This window comes from Carya illinoinensis, chromosome 14 (genome assembly GCF_018687715.1).
Source record: "Carya illinoinensis cultivar Pawnee chromosome 14, C.illinoinensisPawnee_v1, whole genome shotgun sequence".
NCBI classification, from domain to species: domain Eukaryota; kingdom Viridiplantae; phylum Streptophyta; class Magnoliopsida; order Fagales; family Juglandaceae; genus Carya; species Carya illinoinensis.
Window position 1 is genome coordinate 22,212,481 of NC_056765.1, and position 20,122 is coordinate 22,232,602.

Genomic DNA, 20,122 nt, shown 5'->3' on the forward strand with positions numbered 1-20,122 from the left:
ATGGAACACTCGTACTGATCGAGTTCCATTAACAGCACAGCCACTGAGGGCTATTTCTGGAGGGGGCAGATATGAGCTCAAAGGAGACACGGATGTTCAAGCCCGAATATCTGCATTGACTAGAAGAATGGAGGTCATGGAGATGGAAAAGGTAAAGGCTGCGAAAGTAGCAGAGGCATGTTCTATATGTGCTGATTCAAACCATAAGACCCAAGACTGCCCGATTATGCCAGTATTTCAAGAAGGTGGGTCTGAGCCAATACAATCAACCAACTGGGTCAATCGAGCACAGAATCAACCTTTCTCCAACACATATAATCCAGGGTGGAGAAATCACCCAAATTTCTCATGGAGAAATGATCAGCCTGGTCGGTCCCCACCACCTCAGCAGCAGCCATTTAATCAAGGTGCTCCTCAGCAACAATATCCGCCATATCAAACTCCTCAGAGCTATCCTTATGTAGCTCCTCCTGGATTTCAGCCTCAAGTAGCTGCACAAGGTCCTCAGCCTTCATCATCTGCAAAGAAGACTCTAGATGACAGTATGGCACAGATGGCCAATACACTTCAGCAATTCATGCAGATTCAGGCCACCACAAATAATCAAAATACTCAGGCCATAAATGAGTTGCGTGGCACTGTTAATAAGATGAGCACAACCTTGAGCACCCTAGAGAAAGGGAAATTTCCTGCACAGCCTCAGCCTAATCCTCAAGTATACAGACAACAACAACATCAAGTGCATAATGTCTCAGGAGACGTTATTGAGACAGCAAAAGCTGTTCTTACTTTGAGAAGTGGGAAGGAAATTTCCCGACCTAAGATGACCATAGACACAGAGGTAATTGCTCCTATACCTAAAGATGCAGTAGAGACGGATGAAGCTGAAAAAGAACCAGAGGTGGCAAGACCAGAACAGAAGAAGCCTGTGAATGCAGATGTTGAAACCAGTAAGGGATACCAACCTGTGGTACCCTATCCTCAGAGATTGGCAGCTGGCAAAAAGAATAAGTATCACACGGAAATTCAAGAGATTTTCAAGCAAGTGAAAATCAATATTCCACTCTTGGATGCCATACAACAAGTGCCTTCATATGCAAAATTTTTGAAGGACTTGTGCACGGTGAAGAGGAAGCTGAATGTGAAGAAGAAAGCCTTCCTAACGGAGCAAGTTAGTGCATTGATATTGAGCGAGACTCCTCAGAAGTTTGGAGATCCCGGCTCTCCCAACATCTCCATTATGATTGGTGAATCACGAATTGGGAGAGCTTTACTTGATTTGGGGAGTAGTGTGAACTTGCTACCGTTCTCAGTATATGAGCAGTTGGGATTGGGTGAGCTGAAAAAGAGCTCCATCATGCTACAGCTGGCCGACAGATCAGTTAAGGTACCGAGGGGTATTGTAGAAGACGTGTTGGTCCAGGTGGACAAATTCTACTACCCAGTAGATTTTGTGGTTCTTGACATGCAGCAACCAGTCTCCACTATTTACCAAGCTCCTGTCATCCTAGGAAGACCATTTCTAGCTACATCAAATGCTTTGATCAATTGCAGAAGTGGAGTTTTGAAGCTTACCTTTGGGAACATGGCACTTGAGTTGAACGTTTTCAACGCTTGCAAGATGCCAGCACATTTGGATGACACAAGTGATTTGGATGCTGTGGAGAGTTTGACACCGACAGATTTTATTTGCTCAACTTCTCCTTTTTCTGATGATGATTATATTTTTCAGACACCTGAATTTTTACTTGATGAGAAAATTGATCATATTGATGAAGATGACTATGATTTTTTTGATTGTTTTACAGATTCATCTTTACCACTTGAAGTACAATTTGCGGGAGCAAGATGGAAACCCCAGTTCGAAGCTTTACCACCACCAGACATACTTAGATCTTCAGAGGAAGAAGTTCCTCAGTTGGAACTGAAACCACTTCCTCAAGATTTAAAGTATGCATTTCTTGGACCTGAAGAAGGAACTTTTCCGGTGGTGATTTCCTCAAAGCTAAATCAGAAGGATGAAACCCAGTTGATTGAAGTATTAAGAAAGCATCGAGGCGCAATTGGTTGGACAATAGCCGACATCAAAGGCATTGATGCCGCTGTATGTACCCACAGAATCCATCTTGAAGACGATGCTAAACCAGTTCGTGATGCTCAACGTAGGCTCAATCCTACCATGAAGGAAGTCGTGAAAAAGGAAGTGCTTAAGCTACTCGCAGTGGGAATCATTTATCCCATCTCAGACAGTAAGTGGGTAAGTCCAACTCAAGTGGTACCAAAGAAATCTGGTTTGACTGTCATAAAAAATGAAAAAAATGAGTTGATTCCAACTAGAATGGTTACTGGCTGGAGAATGTGCATTGATTATAGAAAACTTAATTCAGCCAGTAGGAAGGATCATTTTCCTTTACCATTCTTGGATCAAATTTTGGAAAGAGTAGCTGGTAATGCATACTATTGTTTATTGGATGGCTATTCTGGTTATTATCAAATTGCTGTAGCACCTGAGGATCAGGAGAAAACCACTTTCACCTGTCCTTTTGGCACTTTTGCTTTTACTAGAATGCCTTTTGGTTTGTGTAATGCTCCAGCTACTTTTCAGAGATGCATGATGAGTATTTTTTCTGACATGATTGATGATATTTGTGAAATATTCATGGATGATTTCTCTGTTTTTGGAAAATCCTTTGAGAGTTGTTTGCATAATTTGGCACGTATTCTCCAGAGATGTGAAGAAAAAAATCTTTTACTTAATTGGGAGAAATGCCAATTTATGGTTACTCAGGGCATTGTATTAGGGCATATTGTTTCTTCTGAGGGTATAAAGGTCGACAAGGCAAAGATTGAATTAATATCTAAACTTCCTATCCCTAGGACAGTTAGGGATATTCGCTCTTTTCTTGGTCATGCTGGCTTTTATAGGCGGTTTATTCAAGGGTTTAGTTCCATTGCAAAACCTTTGTGCACTCTTTTACAAAATGATATTGAATTTGTTTGGAGTGATGAGTGCCAAAAAGCTTTTGATACCTTGAAAAAGTCGCTTACCACTGCTCCTATTGTGCAACCTCCGCATTGGGACCTTCCCTTTGAGATTATGACAGATGCTAGTGACTATGCCTTAGGAGCTATTTTGGGGCAGCGAGTGGATAACAGACCATTTGTGATTTATTATGCCAGTAGAACTTTGAATGATGCCCAGAAAAATTATACCACTACTGAAAAAGAATTGCTTGCAGTTGTTTTTGCACTTGATAAATTCCGGGCTTATATTCTTGGTTCTCCTGTTACTATTTTCACTGACCACTCTGCTCTTAAGTATTTGTTGGCCAAGAAAGATGCAAAACCACGCTTAATTCGATGGATTCTATTACTTCAAGAGTTCAACATCAACATAAAGGATAAAAAAGGAGTTGAAAATGTGGTAGCTTACCACCTCTCTAGATTGTCATCATCTCCTTCTTCAAATGTCAACCTTCCTCTTGATGATAGTTTCCCGGATGAGCAGCTGTTTGTGGTTGATGGAGCTCCCTGGTATGCTGATATAGTCAATTATCTAGTTACTGAGCAAATGCCTTCTGAATGGTCAAACCAAGATAAGCGTAGGTTTCTATCTGAGGTAAAACATTTCTACTTTGATGACCCTTATCTTTTCAAGTATTGTTCGGATCAATTGATTCGGAGATGCATTCCTAATGATGAGTTTTCTTCAGTCTTGAGATTTTGTCATACGGGTGCATGTGGTGGTCATTTTTCAGCAAATAAAACAGTGGCAAAAATTTTGCAAAGCGGTTTTTATTGGCCTTCCATGTTTAAGGATGCTTACAATTTTTGTAAAGCATGTGAGTCTTGTCAAAAATTGGGAGCCATTAGCAAAAGAAACATGATGCCCCTTTCCCCCATTCTTACTTTAGAAATCTTTGATTGTTGGGGAATAGACTTCATGGGACCTTTTCCGGTTTCCTTTGGAAACACATATATTTTGTTGGCTATGGATTATGTTTCAAAGTGGGTTGAGGCCATCGCTTGCAAAACCAATGACCATCATGTTGTACTAAATTTTTTACAATCTTTGTTTGCTCGATTTGGCATGCCCAAGGTTATCGTTAGTGACGGGGGTTCTCATTTTTGCAATAAACCATTTTCTACACTTGTGAAGAAATATGGTATCACACACAAAGTTTCTACCCCTTATCACCCACAAACTAATGGGCAAGCTGAATTGGCAAACAGAGAAATAAAAATCATTCTGGAGAAAACAGTAAATCCTAGTAGGAAAGATTGGTCGATTAAGCTTCTTGATGCTTTGTGGGCTTATAGGACAGCCTTTAAAACAAATCTAGGGATGTCTCCCTATCGATTAGTTTATGGTAAAGCTTGTCATTTACCTGTTGATATTCAGCATCGAGCTCTTTGGGCCATAAAGCATGTTAACATGTCACTTGATAAAGCTTCAGGGCTGAGAAAATTACAGATCAATGAATTGGATGAAGCTCGTCGGAATGCTTATGACAACGCGCAAATGGCAAAGGAGCGCATGAAAATTCTGCATGATCAGAAAATTCATCCAAAGCATTTCACACTTGGCCAGGAAGTTCTTCTTTACAACTCTCGCTTGCATATTTTTCCTGGAAAGTTGAAATCCCGATGGAGTGGGCCGTACATTGTAAAGACCGTTCATCCTCATGGCGCGGTAGACATTGTCAATCCGAAGAATGGTAATAGCTTCACTGTCAACGGACAACGTCTAAAGTCATTTCTGAAGGTCTTTGATCCACATGAAGAGATCTTGCTTGTGCAAGACCCCAGGGAAGTATCTTGATTTCCTTTTCCTTCTTTACAGTTTTCTTTACTTGCTTTGTTTTTATTTGTTCTTTTGCTTTGATTTTATATTTCATGTTGAATGTTTGTTTTGCTTGCTTAGTTCTGTGCACTTCGTTCGATTCATTGAGAACTATGTCTCTCACTAGTTGGGGGGTGTGGAATGAATAAAACGGTGCGTTAGTAGACACTGTAGATAGTTTAATAAAAAAATAAAAAATAAAAATAAAAAAATAAAAAAAAAATAATAATAATAGTTGGATCCGTCCGTGATCCGACAAGTGTGACTGTAGATAGTTGAAAAGAATAATAATCCGTCCGTGATCTGACAAGTGGCTGGAGATTTGAAAGTTAAAAGAATAGTTGGATCCGTCCGTGATCTGACAAGAGTGTCTGGAGATTTGAAATCACCTGATGTTGTTGAAAAACGGGATTTGAGGCTCCGAGTTGTCATTTCACCGAAATCACATTGCTTTCTGACGTGGATGATAGCTCGTCTGGTTCATTGTACTACCTCTATAAAATCAGTCCTGAACTTCATCAAATCCGCATCAAGTTTTCATTCTCATCTCCATAAACTCATCTGCATTCTTCCAACTTTCTCATTTTTAAGCTTTCTATTCTTCTAGCAAATGGCTCATTCCTCAAGCATTCCCCTAGATCAATCCATGAGACCTTCTGCATCCCAACAGCCTGTTCTTTCTGCAGCCACCATAAGTGCCGTGCTGCAACTAGAAAACAATAGTATGGCTAATAGGTCGGATTCAGATGCTATCTACGACCTGGTGAGTCTTGGGACTCGCTACTCATCCTCCATTGTGGCTTTTTCCCAAAGGGTACAAGCCAAAAACAATGAGGTTGAAAGGCTGAAAGAACAAATTGTTGTACTTCAACGAATTTCTCAAGAGGCTCACATAAGGGAAGGAATCGAACGGCAGAAGAATAGACATTTGAAGTCTCTTTTAGATTCTTCATTCCGCTTGCCAGCTCCCATGGCTAAGGATGACCTGATGCTGTATGAAGAGCATGAGCGTCTCAAACTTGAGGCTAAAAACCTCAAGTTTATGTAAAAAAAAAAAAAAAAAAAAAAAAAAATTCTTTTACTTGCTTACTTGTTTTTGCATTGTTTGTTTTGTTTTTCTTTCTTTTGCTTTTTGTATTTTTAACTTTGACAGAAATCTACTCCTTGTGTACGCTTGAATATCTCAGGTGAATTTGTTTCCTCTCTGTTTAATCATTTCGTCTCAATATATGTTCTACAGTGTTTATCTTGCTCAAATTCATGTCTGTATAACATACATCATCGAATATTCATTGCTGAACATTGAGGACAATGTCACATTTAGTTGGGGGGAGGGTTTTCTGTTGAAAATTTAGTAGTACCTGATAATATACATAAAAAAAAAAAAAAAAAAAAAAATTGTGAGGGACATTGAAACAAAAATGATTAACACACACTTCTGGCATTTTTGTGAAATTTGAGTATCTTGGTAGAGTAGTTGAGCGGAATTATTTTATGAAGATTTATTTTCAACCTTAAGCATAGAACATGACTTATGATGCATCATATTTTGTTGAGGAATGACTTGAAACACTGGGATGCGATATTTACAAAAATGAGAATTAATATAATTTATATAGAATGAAGGGCAAGTTTTGAAAGAACATTTTGCACATGCTTACACTTGTAGTGTTCCTCATTAATGTTTATTGATTTAAAACAGGAGAAGTAAACTGCAGGACTACCGAGCCTTATATATATATATATATAAAAAAAAAAAAAAAAAAAAAAAAAGAGAAGAAAACGAAAAAGAAAAGAAAACGAAAAGAAAAGAAAACGAAAAAAATTGTGTAAGTTTTCCTAAATAAAGGGCTAGAAACAGTTACCCAAAACTTTGGGGGTTGAATGATCAACCTTTAAACAGAGTTGGCGTGAAAACTGCTAGTCCCTTAGGCTTTGAGGTAGTTAGAATCAATAATGATTAATCTTAAGGTTGAAAAATCCTATGATAAATCATGTTTATTAGTGAGGAACATACAGAGGTTTAGCCACACACACATATCTGAGTTCTAAGACATTTGCCCCAATTCTATGTGAACAATTACTGAAACTTTCCTTGTGGATACAACTCATGGTGTTGAGTAGTCACGAATCAATTATTTTGTGAGAATTCAGAATTATGTTTGATTGTTTTTGTTTGAATTTCGAGCTTTATGCAATATTCATCTCAATTAATTTTCACTATTTTGCTCAAGGATTAGCAAAATGCTAGTTGGGGGGTGTGATTGAGCTGGAATATTGCACATTTTTACTATTTAAAACCAATGTATTTTAAATTCATCATGACATTATTATTGGTTTTAAATGTGAAAATGGTTAAAATGAATAAATCAAAGTTGTGATTTTAATTGATTAAAAGCATGAATTTATGCTTGAATTCTACCAACTATTGATTACTATGCATTCTGATCTTTTCCTCTAGAATTGAGAAACAAAATAAACTGAACTAGGTCGATATTGGAATAGCTTCACATGTCTTCATTTTCGTGATCAAAGTTCATTGGACACATATTTTTGCTCTTTGTGCATGAGTTATGAGTTCACATACTTCAAATAAATGTTTACTTGCATGTTTGGTTATGTCTTTCTCTCCTATTGATTCTCTACTTTTCATTTCCATTTGTTCATGCAATGCCTATTCCAGGCCTTTGTTCTACAACAAAAAAAGGTGATTTAATGAAGATATCATGGATCCAAGCATATATGGTGATGAATATAGGCTTAGAGCTTCAAGAGACCAAGTTTAATCAAATCCAACAAGAAGCTTTTGTGTCCACCGAAATTATATGAAGAAGAAGGCTGCTACTCTCCACCAAATTAAACATTAAAGAAGTCACAAAAGGCTGCTTCATTTCCATTGAATTAGACAAATCGAAATGAAGGAAGAAAGAGAAGAAAACATGTGACAAATTGAAAGGAAGTAGCCGTGTAAATCAATGAAGAACATGTGATGAATTTCGGCTGAAATTGATTGGAGGAATGAATTTGCAACTTGGGGCAGCTATTTATATATATATATTGCTGGATGAAGAAATCAAAGGAAGAAGCCGTGCCTAACCATGAAGAAATCAAAGGAAGAAGCCGTGCCTAACCATGAAGAAATCAAAGGGAGTTTGGCGCCTACTTAACATATATATATTGATGGATGGAATGGAGACATGTGCTGAATTGTGAGGGAATTTGGACCGGTCAAAGCAGTAGGTGAATGAAGGAACATGTGCTTAAATTGAATAACAAATTGAAGAAATAAAATGAGGAAGTCGGCAATGAAGAAATTGAACAAAAAGTTAGGCAAGAGTTAGGCAAGAGTTGAATAAAGAGTTAGGCATGTTGGACTTTGTTGTTTGGTTTGAATTACTAAACCAATTGAATAAAATAATTGAAGAGGAATGGAATGGAAGACACGGCAAAAGAAAGAGGAAGCAAGTGGCCAAAAATGAGTGTGAAAGCAAGATTGAAGACTTGGTTGTTGGGTGTGAATGCAAAACCAATTGAATGATGAAGTAGCCAAGATTTTTGGCTATAAAAGGAGGTGCACAACCGAATTTTAAGAGAATAATTTTAGAGTACAATTGAGTACAATTGAGGACAACTCAATCTTAGAAAAACACTTGTCAACACACAAATTTTCTGCTATTTACTTTAAAAGAATTAGCTCCTTTTGTTTTAAGAAATTTTGTTTCTCTTTTAAGTTTCAAAGCTTTGTTGTTTTAGCATATTTTTTTTACTGCATTAATATTTGTTCTAGAATTGTATTTCATTGAGTGTAATACCTTAATTTCCATTAAGTTACTAGTTTGTTTCATTTTTAGTTTGTTTCATTTCTAAATTGTTTCATTTCTAGTTTGTTTCATTTCTAAATTGTTTCATTTCTAGTTTGTTTCATTTCTAATTTGTTTCATTATTAGTTTGTTTCATTACTAGTTTGTTTCATACAATAAAAGGAATTGTTCTAGAGTTTTTATACATAAGAAATTGTTCCTTTTCATTTCAAATTTCAATTGAATCGTGAAAGGACGTTTTCGTTTAGACTTTTCGTTCCCTATTTCATTTAACTTCAGTTTAAAGTTTATAGAATACTTTTGAGTTTCTGTTTACTTATTTCGTGTTATTTATTTTTCTTACTTCTTTAAGTTTTGTCAATTATTTTCTAATTTAGTTTAATGCTAAATTTAGTTTTATTAGTTTCTTAGTTTAATTTATTAGTTCTTTACATTCCAATCCAACAAACAAAAATTCAAAAGACATGAATCTAGTCCATGACTAGTACCTTTTTTCATCCATTGCATATACCATCATATTATTTTCTCTTTGTGAAGTTTTTCACATTTTTTCAACAAGTTTAATTTTAAGCAACTTTTCCCTGAGGAGACGATCTAGGAATTTATTCCTAATTATTACACGACATCCTCTTGCACTTGGGATAGCATTAGTGCTACTCATTTTTGAGTGAGTCAAGTTTTTGGCGCCGTTGCCGGGGAATAAGTTGTCTAACTTAAATTTAAACTTGTTATTTTTTTTTTTTTTATCATATTATCTCTGGTTACTCATCTCATCTGCATCAACCACTCATCTCTACCATATTAGATTGATGTTTCATGTCATGGGTAAGAGACACTTCAAATAGGTTGCTTAGAGTCACATCGAGTGTTGAGAGTAGTATACACAGCTTGGAGATCGATAGCTCGTCTGTCTTTTCTTTGAGTGAGCCAGGTGACGAAATTGAAATTGAATCAGAAAACATGGCTGCCCCTGCACCACGCACGCTTAAGGACTATCTGCAACCCACTCGTACCACTACACCTTCATGCATAATTTTACCTGAAAATGCACCTAATTTCTCTATCAAGCATGGCATGATGTCGGTGATACCTCAGTTCCACGGGATGGATTCTGAGAGTCCTTACCAGCACTTGACGGATTTTGAGCTGGCTTGTGCTACTTTTATCACTAGGGCTGTTACTGATGAATTCATTAGACTTCGTTTATTTCCTTTTTCTTTAAAGGATAAAGCGAAGATATGGTTTAACTCTTTGAGACCTAATTCCATTTCTAGTTGGTCTGACATGCAACGTGAATTCTTACAGAAATTTTTTCCTTTTCAGAGAACTCAATTTTTGCAGGAGCAGATCAGCCAGTTCAATCAAAGACCTGATGAGACATTTCAGGCCAGTTGGGAGAAATTTAAGGATTTGGTGAACATTTGTCCACATCATGGTTTTGAATCCTGGAGGCTGGTGAGCTACTTTTACACTGGCCTCACTCCGGAATGCAAGCAATTTGTTCAAACAATGTGCAATGGGGAGTTCTTCAGCAAAGAACCCGATGAAGCATTATCATTTTTCGACTACCTTGCTGAGAGCGCACAACAATGGAACACTCGTACTGATCGAGTTCCATTAACAGCACAGCCACTGAGGGCTATTTCTGGAGGGGGCAGATATGAGCTCAAAGGAGACACGGATGTTCAAGCCCGAATATCTGCATTGACTAGAAGAATGGAGGTCATGGAGATGGAAAAGGTAAAGGCTGCGAAAGTAGCAGAGGCATGTTCTATATGTGCTGATTCAAACCATAAGACCCAAGACTGCCCGATTATGCCAGTATTTCAAGAAGGTGGGTCTGAGCCAATACAATCAACCAACTGGGTCAATCGAGCACAGAATCAACCTTTCTCCAACACATATAATCCAGGGTGGAGAAATCACCCAAATTTCTCATGGAGAAATGATCAGCCTGGTCGGTCCCCACCACCTCAGCAGCAGCCATTTAATCAAGGTGCTCCTCAGCAACAATATCCGCCATATCAAACTCCTCAGAGCTATCCTTATGTAGCTCCTCCTGGATTTCAGCCTCAAGTAGCTGCACAAGGTCCTCAGCCTTCATCATCTGCAAAGAAGACTCTAGATGACAGTATGGCACAGATGGCCAATACACTTCAGCAATTCATGCAGATTCAGGCCACCACAAATAATCAAAATACTCAGGCCATAAATGAGTTGCGTGGCACTGTTAATAAGATGAGCACAACCTTGAGCACCCTAGAGAAAGGGAAATTTCCTGCACAGCCTCAGCCTAATCCTCAAGTATACAGACAACAACAACATCAAGTGCATAATGTCTCAGGAGACGTTATTGAGACAGCAAAAGCTGTTCTTACTTTGAGAAGTGGGAAGGAAATTTCCCGACCTAAGATGACCATAGACACAGAGGTAATTGCTCCTATACCTAAAGATGCAGTAGAGACGGATGAAGCTGAAAAAGAACCAGAGGTGGCAAGACCAGAACAGAAGAAGCCTGTGAATGCAGATGTTGAAACCAGTAAGGGATACCAACCTGTGGTACCCTATCCTCAGAGATTGGCAGCTGGCAAAAAGAATAAGTATCACACGGAAATTCAAGAGATTTTCAAGCAAGTGAAAATCAATATTCCACTCTTGGATGCCATACAACAAGTGCCTTCATATGCAAAATTTTTGAAGGACTTGTGCACGGTGAAGAGGAAGCTGAATGTGAAGAAGAAAGCCTTCCTAACGGAGCAAGTTAGTGCATTGATATTGAGCGAGACTCCTCAGAAGTTTGGAGATCCCGGCTCTCCCAACATCTCCATTATGATTGGTGAATCACGAATTGGGAGAGCTTTACTTGATTTGGGGAGTAGTGTGAACTTGCTACCGTTCTCAGTATATGAGCAGTTGGGATTGGGTGAGCTGAAAAAGAGCTCCATCATGCTACAGCTGGCCGACAGATCAGTTAAGGTACCGAGGGGTATTGTAGAAGACGTGTTGGTCCAGGTGGACAAATTCTACTACCCAGTAGATTTTGTGGTTCTTGACATGCAGCAACCAGTCTCCACTATTTACCAAGCTCCTGTCATCCTAGGAAGACCATTTCTAGCTACATCAAATGCTTTGATCAATTGCAGAAGTGGAGTTTTGAAGCTTACCTTTGGGAACATGGCACTTGAGTTGAACGTTTTCAACGCTTGCAAGATGCCAGCACATTTGGATGACACAAGTGATTTGGATGCTGTGGAGAGTTTGACACCGACAGATTTTATTTGCTCAACTTCTCCTTTTTCTGATGATGATTATATTTTTCAGACACCTGAATTTTTACTTGATGAGAAAATTGATCATATTGATGAAGATGACTATGATTTTTTTGATTGTTTTACAGATTCATCTTTACCACTTGAAGTACAATTTGCGGGAGCAAGATGGAAACCCCAGTTCGAAGCTTTACCACCACCAGACATACTTAGATCTTCAGAGGAAGAAGTTCCTCAGTTGGAACTGAAACCACTTCCTCAAGATTTAAAGTATGCATTTCTTGGACCTGAAGAAGGAACTTTTCCGGTGGTGATTTCCTCAAAGCTAAATCAGAAGGATGAAACCCAGTTGATTGAAGTATTAAGAAAGCATCGAGGCGCAATTGGTTGGACAATAGCCGACATCAAAGGCATTGATGCCGCTGTATGTACCCACAGAATCCATCTTGAAGACGATGCTAAACCAGTTCGTGATGCTCAACGTAGGCTCAATCCTACCATGAAGGAAGTCGTGAAAAAGGAAGTGCTTAAGCTACTCGCAGTGGGAATCATTTATCCCATCTCAGACAGTAAGTGGGTAAGTCCAACTCAAGTGGTACCAAAGAAATCTGGTTTGACTGTCATAAAAAATGAAAAAAATGAGTTGATTCCAACTAGAATGGTTACTGGCTGGAGAATGTGCATTGATTATAGAAAACTTAATTCAGCCAGTAGGAAGGATCATTTTCCTTTACCATTCTTGGATCAAATTTTGGAAAGAGTAGCTGGTAATGCATACTATTGTTTATTGGATGGCTATTCTGGTTATTATCAAATTGCTGTAGCACCTGAGGATCAGGAGAAAACCACTTTCACCTGTCCTTTTGGCACTTTTGCTTTTACTAGAATGCCTTTTGGTTTGTGTAATGCTCCAGCTACTTTTCAGAGATGCATGATGAGTATTTTTTCTGACATGATTGATGATATTTGTGAAATATTCATGGATGATTTCTCTGTTTTTGGAAAATCCTTTGAGAGTTGTTTGCATAATTTGGCACGTATTCTCCAGAGATGTGAAGAAAAAAATCTTTTACTTAATTGGGAGAAATGCCAATTTATGGTTACTCAGGGCATTGTATTAGGGCATATTGTTTCTTCTGAGGGTATAAAGGTCGACAAGGCAAAGATTGAATTAATATCTAAACTTCCTATCCCTAGGACAGTTAGGGATATTCGCTCTTTTCTTGGTCATGCTGGCTTTTATAGGTGGTTTATTCAAGGGTTTAGTTCCATTGCAAAACCTTTGTGCACTCTTTTACAAAATGATATTGAATTTGTTTGGAGTGATGAGTGCCAAAAAGCTTTTGATACCTTGAAAAAGTCGCTTACCACTGCTCCTATTGTGCAACCTCCGCATTGGGACCTTCCCTTTGAGATTATGACAGATGCTAGTGACTATGCCTTAGGAGCTATTTTGGGGCAGCGAGTGGATAACAGACCATTTGTGATTTATTATGCCAGTAGAACTTTGAATGATGCCCAGAAAAATTATACCACTACTGAAAAAGAATTGCTTGCAGTTGTTTTTGCACTTGATAAATTCCGGGCTTATATTCTTGGTTCTCCTGTTACTATTTTCACTGACCACTCTGCTCTTAAGTATTTGTTGGCCAAGAAAGATGCAAAACCACGCTTAATTCGATGGATTCTATTACTTCAAGAGTTCAACATCAACATAAAGGATAAAAAAGGAGTTGAAAATGTGGTAGCTTACCACCTCTCTAGATTGTCATCATCTCCTTCTTCAAATGTCAACCTTCCTCTTGATGATAGTTTCCCGGATGAGCAGCTGTTTGTGGTTGATGGAGCTCCCTGGTATGCTGATATAGTCAATTATCTAGTTACTGAGCAAATGCCTTCTGAATGGTCAAACCAAGATAAGCGTAGGTTTCTATCTGAGGTAAAACATTTCTACTTTGATGACCCTTATCTTTTCAAGTATTGTTCGGATCAATTGATTCGGAGATGCATTCCTAATGATGAGTTTTCTTCAGTCTTGAGATTTTGTCATACGGGTGCATGTGGTGGTCATTTTTCAGCAAATAAAACAGTGGCAAAAATTTTGCAAAGCGGTTTTTATTGGCCTTCCATGTTTAAGGATGCTTACAATTTTTGTAAAGCATGTGAGTCTTGTCAAAAATTGGGAGCCATTAGCAAAAGAAACATGATGCCCCTTTCCCCCATTCTTACTTTAGAAATCTTTGATTGTTGGGGAATAGACTTCATGGGACCTTTTCCGGTTTCCTTTGGAAACACATATATTTTGTTGGCTGTGGATTATGTTTCAAAGTGGGTTGAGGCCATCGCTTGCAAAACCAATGACCATCATGTTGTACTAAATTTTTTACAATCTTTGTTTGCTCGATTTGGCATGCCCAAGGTTATCGTTAGTGACGGGGGTTCTCATTTTTGCAATAAACCATTTTCTACACTTGTGAAGAAATATGGTATCACACACAAAGTTTCTACCCCTTATCACCCACAAACTAATGGGCAAGCTGAATTGGCAAACAGAGAAATAAAAATCATTCTGGAGAAAACAGTAAATCCTAGTAGGAAAGATTGGTCGATTAAGCTTCTTGATGCTTTGTGGGCTTATAGGACAGCCTTTAAAACAAATCTAGGGATGTCTCCCTATCGATTAGTTTATGGTAAAGCTTGTCATTTACCTGTTGATATTCAGCATCGAGCTCTTTGGGCCATAAAGCATGTTAACATGTCACTTGATAAAGCTTCAGGGCTGAGAAAATTACAGATCAATGAATTGGATGAAGCTCGTCGGAATGCTTATGACAACGCGCAAATGGCAAAGGAGCGCATGAAAATTCTGCATGATCAGAAAATTCATCCAAAGCATTTCACACTTGGCCAGGAAGTTCTTCTTTACAACTCTCGCTTGCATATTTTTCCTGGAAAGTTGAAATCCCGATGGAGTGGGCCGTACATTGTAAAGACCGTTCATCCTCATGGCGCGGTAGACATTGTCAATCCGAAGAATGGTAATAGCTTCACTGTCAACGGACAACGTCTAAAGTCATTTCTGAAGGTCTTTGATCCACATGAAGAGATCTTGCTTGTGCAAGACCCCAGGGAAGTATCTTGATTTCCTTTTCCTTCTTTACAGTTTTCTTTACTTGCTTTGTTTTTATTTGTTCTTTTGCTTTGATTTTATATTTCATGTTGAATGTTTGTTTTGCTTGCTTAGTTCTGTGCACTTCGTTCGATTCATTGAGAACTATGTCTCTCACTAGTTGGGGGGTGTGGAATGAATAAAACGGTGCGTTAGTAGACACTGTAGATAGTTTAATAAAAAAATAAAAAATAAAAATAAAAAAATAAAAAAAAAATAATAATAATAGTTGGATCCGTCCGTGATCCGACAAGTGTGACTGTAGATAGTTGAAAAGAATAATAATCCGTCCGTGATCTGACAAGTGGCTGGAGATTTGAAAGTTAAAAGAATAGTTGGATCCGTCCGTGATCTGACAAGAGTGTCTGGAGATTTGAAATCACCTGATGTTGTTGAAAAACGGGATTTGAGGCTCCGAGTTGTCATTTCACCGAAATCACATTGCTTTCTGACGTGGATGATAGCTCGTCTGGTTCATTGTACTACCTCTATAAAATCAGTCCTGAACTTCATCAAATCCGCATCAAGTTTTCATTCTCATCTCCATAAACTCATCTGCATTCTTCCAACTTTCTCATTTTTAAGCTTTCTATTCTTCTAGCAAATGGCTCATTCCTCAAGCATTCCCCTAGATCAATCCATGAGACCTTCTGCATCCCAACAGCCTGTTCTTTCTGCAGCCACCATAAGTGCCGTGCTGCAACTAGAAAACAATAGTATGGCTAATAGGTCGGATTCAGATGCTATCTACGACCTGGTGAGTCTTGGGACTCGCTACTCATCCTCCATTGTGGCTTTTTCCCAAAGGGTACAAGCCAAAAACAATGAGGTTGAAAGGCTGAAAGAACAAATCGTTGTACTTCAACGAATTTCTCAAGAGGCTCACATAAGGGAAGGAATCGAACGGCAGAAGAATAGACATTTGAAGTCTCTTTTAGATTCTTCATTCCGCTTGCCAGCTCCCATGGCTAAGGATGACCTGATGCTGTATGAAGAGCATGAGCGTCTCAAACTTGAGGCTAAAAACCTCAAGTTTATGTAAAAAAAAAAAAAAAAAAAAAAAAAAATTCTTTTACTTGCTTACTTGTTTTTGCATTGTTTGTTTTGTTTTTCTTTCTTTTGCTTTTTGTATTTTTAACTTTGACAGAAATCTACTCCTTGTGTACGCTTGAATATCTCAGGTGAATTTGTTTCCTCTCTGTTTAATCATTTCGTCTCAATATATGTTCTACAGTGTTTATCTTGCTCAAATTCATGTCTGTATAACATACATCATCGAATATTCATTGCTGAACATTGAGGACAATGTCACATTTAGTTGGGGGGAGGGTTTTCTGTTGAAAATTTAGTAGTACCTGATAATATACATAAAAAAAAAAAAAAAAAAAAAAAATTGTGAGGGACATTGAAACAAAAATGATTAACACACACTTCTGGCATTTTTGTGAAATTTGAGTATCTTGGTAGAGTAGTTGAGCGGAATTATTTTATGAAGATTTATTTTCAACCTTAAGCATAGAACATGACTTATGATGCATCATATTTTGTTGAGGAATGACTTGAAACACTGGGATGCGATATTTACAAAAATGAGAATTAATATAATTTATATAGAATGAAGGGCAAGTTTTGAAAGAACATTTTGCACATGCTTACACTTGTAGTGTTCCTCATTAATGTTTATTGATTTAAAACAGGAGAAGTAAACTGCAGGACTACCGAGCCTTATATATATATATATATAAAAAAAAAAAAAAAAAAAAAAAAAGAGAAGAAAACGAAAAAGAAAAGAAAACGAAAAGAAAAGAAAACGAAAAAAATTGTGTAAGTTTTCCTAAATAAAGGGCTAGAAACAGTTACCCAAAACTTTGGGGGTTGAATGATCAACCTTTAAACAGAGTTGGCGTGAAAACTGCTAGTCCCTTAGGCTTTGAGGTAGTTAGAATCAATAATGATTAATCTTAAGGTTGAAAAATCCTATGATAAATCATGTTTATTAGTGAGGAACATACAGAGGTTTAGCCACACACACATATCTGAGTTCTAAGACATTTGCCCCAATTCTATGTGAACAATTACTGAAACTTTCCTTGTGGATACAACTCATGGTGTTGAGTAGTCACGAATCAATTATTTTGTGAGAATTCAGAATTATGTTTGATTGTTTTTGTTTGAATTTCGAGCTTTATGCAATATTCATCTCAATTAATTTTCACTATTTTGCTCAAGGATTAGCAAAATGCTAGTTGGGGGGTGTGATTGAGCTGGAATATTGCACATTTTTACTATTTAAAACCAATGTATTTTAAATTCATCATGACATTATTATTGGTTTTAAATGTGAAAATGGTTAAAATGAATAAATCAAAGTTGTGATTTTAATTGATTAAAAGCATGAATTTATGCTTGAATTCTACCAACTATTGATTACTATGCATTCTGATCTTTTCCTCTAGAATTGAGAAACAAAATAAACTGAACTAGGTCGATATTGGAATAGCTTCACATGTCTTCATTTTCGTGATCAAAGTTCATTGGACACATATTTTTGCTCTTTGTGCATGAGTTATGAGTTCACATACTTCAAATAAATGTTTATTTTGTTCATCTTGCATGTTTGGTTATGTCTTTCTCTCCTATTGATTCTCTACTTTTCATTTCCATTTGTTCATGCAATGCCTATTCCAGGCCTTTGTTCTACAACAAAAAAAGGTGATTTAATGAAGATATCATGGATCCAAGCATATATGGTGATGAATATAGGCTTAGAGCTTCAAGAGACCAAGTTTAATCAAATCCAACAAGAAGCTTTTGTGTCCACCGAAATTATATGAAGAAGAAGGCTGCTACTCTCCACCAAATTAAACATTAAAGAAGTCACAAAAGGCTGCTTCATTTCCATTGAATTAGACAAATCGAAATGAAGGAAGAAAGAGAAGAAAACATGTGACAAATTGAAAGGAAGTAGCCGTGTAAATCAATGAAGAACATGTGATGAATTTCGGCTGAAATTGATTGGAGGAATGAATTTGCAACTTGGGGCAGCTATTTATATATATATTGCTGGATGAAGAAATCAAAGGAAGAAGCCGTGCCTAACCATGAAGAAATCAAAGGAAGAAGCCGTGCCTAACCATGAAGAAATCAAAGGGAGTTTGGCGCCTACTTAACATATATATATTGATGGATGGAATGGAGACATGTGCTGAATTGTGAGGGAATTTGGACCGGTCAAAGCAGTAGGTGAATGAAGGAACATGTGCTTAAATTGAATAACAAATTGAAGAAATAAAATGAGGAAGTCGGCAATGAAGAAATTGAACAAAAAGTTAGGCAAGAGTTAGGCAAGAGTTGAATAAAGAGTTAGGCATGTTGGACTTTGTTGTTTGGTTTGAATTACTAAACCAATTGAATAAAATAATTGAAGAGGAATGGAATGGAAGACACGGCAAAAGAAAGAGGAAGCAAGTGGCCAAAAATGAGTGTGAAAGCAAGATTGAAGACTTGGTTGTTGGGTGTGAATGCAAAACCAATTGAATGATGAAGTAGCCAAGATTTTTGGCTATAAAAGGAGGTGCACAACCGAATTTTAAGAGAATAATTTTAGAGTACAATTGAGTACAATTGAGGACAACTCAATCTTAGAAAAACACTTGTCAACACACAAATTTTCTGCTATTTACTTTAAAAGAATTAGCTCCTTTTGTTTTAAGAAATTTTGTTTCTCTTTTAAGTTTCAAAGCTTTGTTGTTTTAGCATATTTTTTTTACTGCATTAATATTTGTTCTAGAATTGTATTTCATTGAGTGTAATACCTTAATTTCCATTAAGTTACTAGTTTGTTTCATTTTTAGTTTGTTTCATTTCTAAATTGTTTCATTTCTAGTTTGTTTCATTTCTAAATTGTTTCATTTCTAGTTTGTTTCATTTCTAATTTGTTTCATTATTAGTTTGTTTCATTACTAGTTTGTTTCATACAATAAAAGGAATTGTTCTAGAGTTTTTATACATAAGAAATTGTTCCTTTTCGTTTCGAATTTCAATTGAATCGTGAAAGGACGTTTTCGTTTAGACTTTTCGTTCCCTATTTCATTTAACTTCAGTTTAAAGTTTATAGAATACTTTTGAGTTTCTGTTTACTTATTTCGTGTTATTTATTTTTCTTACTTCTTTAAGTTTTGTCAATTATTTTCTAATTTAGTTTAATGCTTAATTTAGTTTTATTAGTTTCTTAGTTTAATTTATTAGTTCTTTACATTCCAATCCAACAAACAAAAATTCAAAAGACATGAATCTAGTCCATGACTAGTACCTTTTTTCATCCATTGCATATACCATCATATTATTTTCTCTTTGTGAAGTTTTTCACATTTTTTCAACAAGTTTAATTTTAAGCAACTTTTCCCTGAGGAGACGATCTAGGAATTTATTCCTAATTATTACACGACATCCTCTTGCACTTGGGATAGCATTAGTGCTACTCATTTTTGAGTGAGTCACACGCCGCCGGCGAACGGTGGTTCTAGGCTGCGAAAGCAACCGGCGACAGGGGCAAAAACAGAGCAGGTGCAACGACTTCCAACGGCTCTCGAAGGCTAACAGCTGGTCCGATGGCTCTGAAAATTGGTAGGGATGATCTCTGGTGGAAGGGGAAGAGAATGGTGGTGGCAGTGCACTAAACAGTGGCCGGACGGCGGAGAACTGGGCGGTCAAAGTGGAGGCGACGGGAAGGAGAAAAGAGAGGAGCTGCGCATGGGGAGAGGGGGAAAACGGGAAGAAAAAGAAGAAGAAAAAAAGAAGAAAAGAAAGAAAAGAAGAAAAGAAAAGGAAAAAGGGAAAAAGAAAAAGAAAAGAAAAGAAATGAGGTCCAATCCTCATCTCCTGAGTCCAACAACTGATCCAACGAAAATAAGTTTAAAAGCAATAAAACTAAGAAAATATTTTAAACGCAACGTAAAGCTAAAATATAATAATTAACTAGTAAAAACAAACTATTTAATTTTAAATCCAAAGACAAGCT

The 20,122-nt window shown here is 37.2% G+C and overlaps 1 pseudogene; it reads left to right on the forward strand.

Annotated features, from left to right (window-relative positions):
• The window catches only part of LOC122293684, an 87,241-nt pseudogene extending 73,639 nt beyond the window's left edge, over positions 1 to 13,602 (forward strand).
• Positions 13,603 to 20,122: the final 6,520 nt, after the last annotated feature.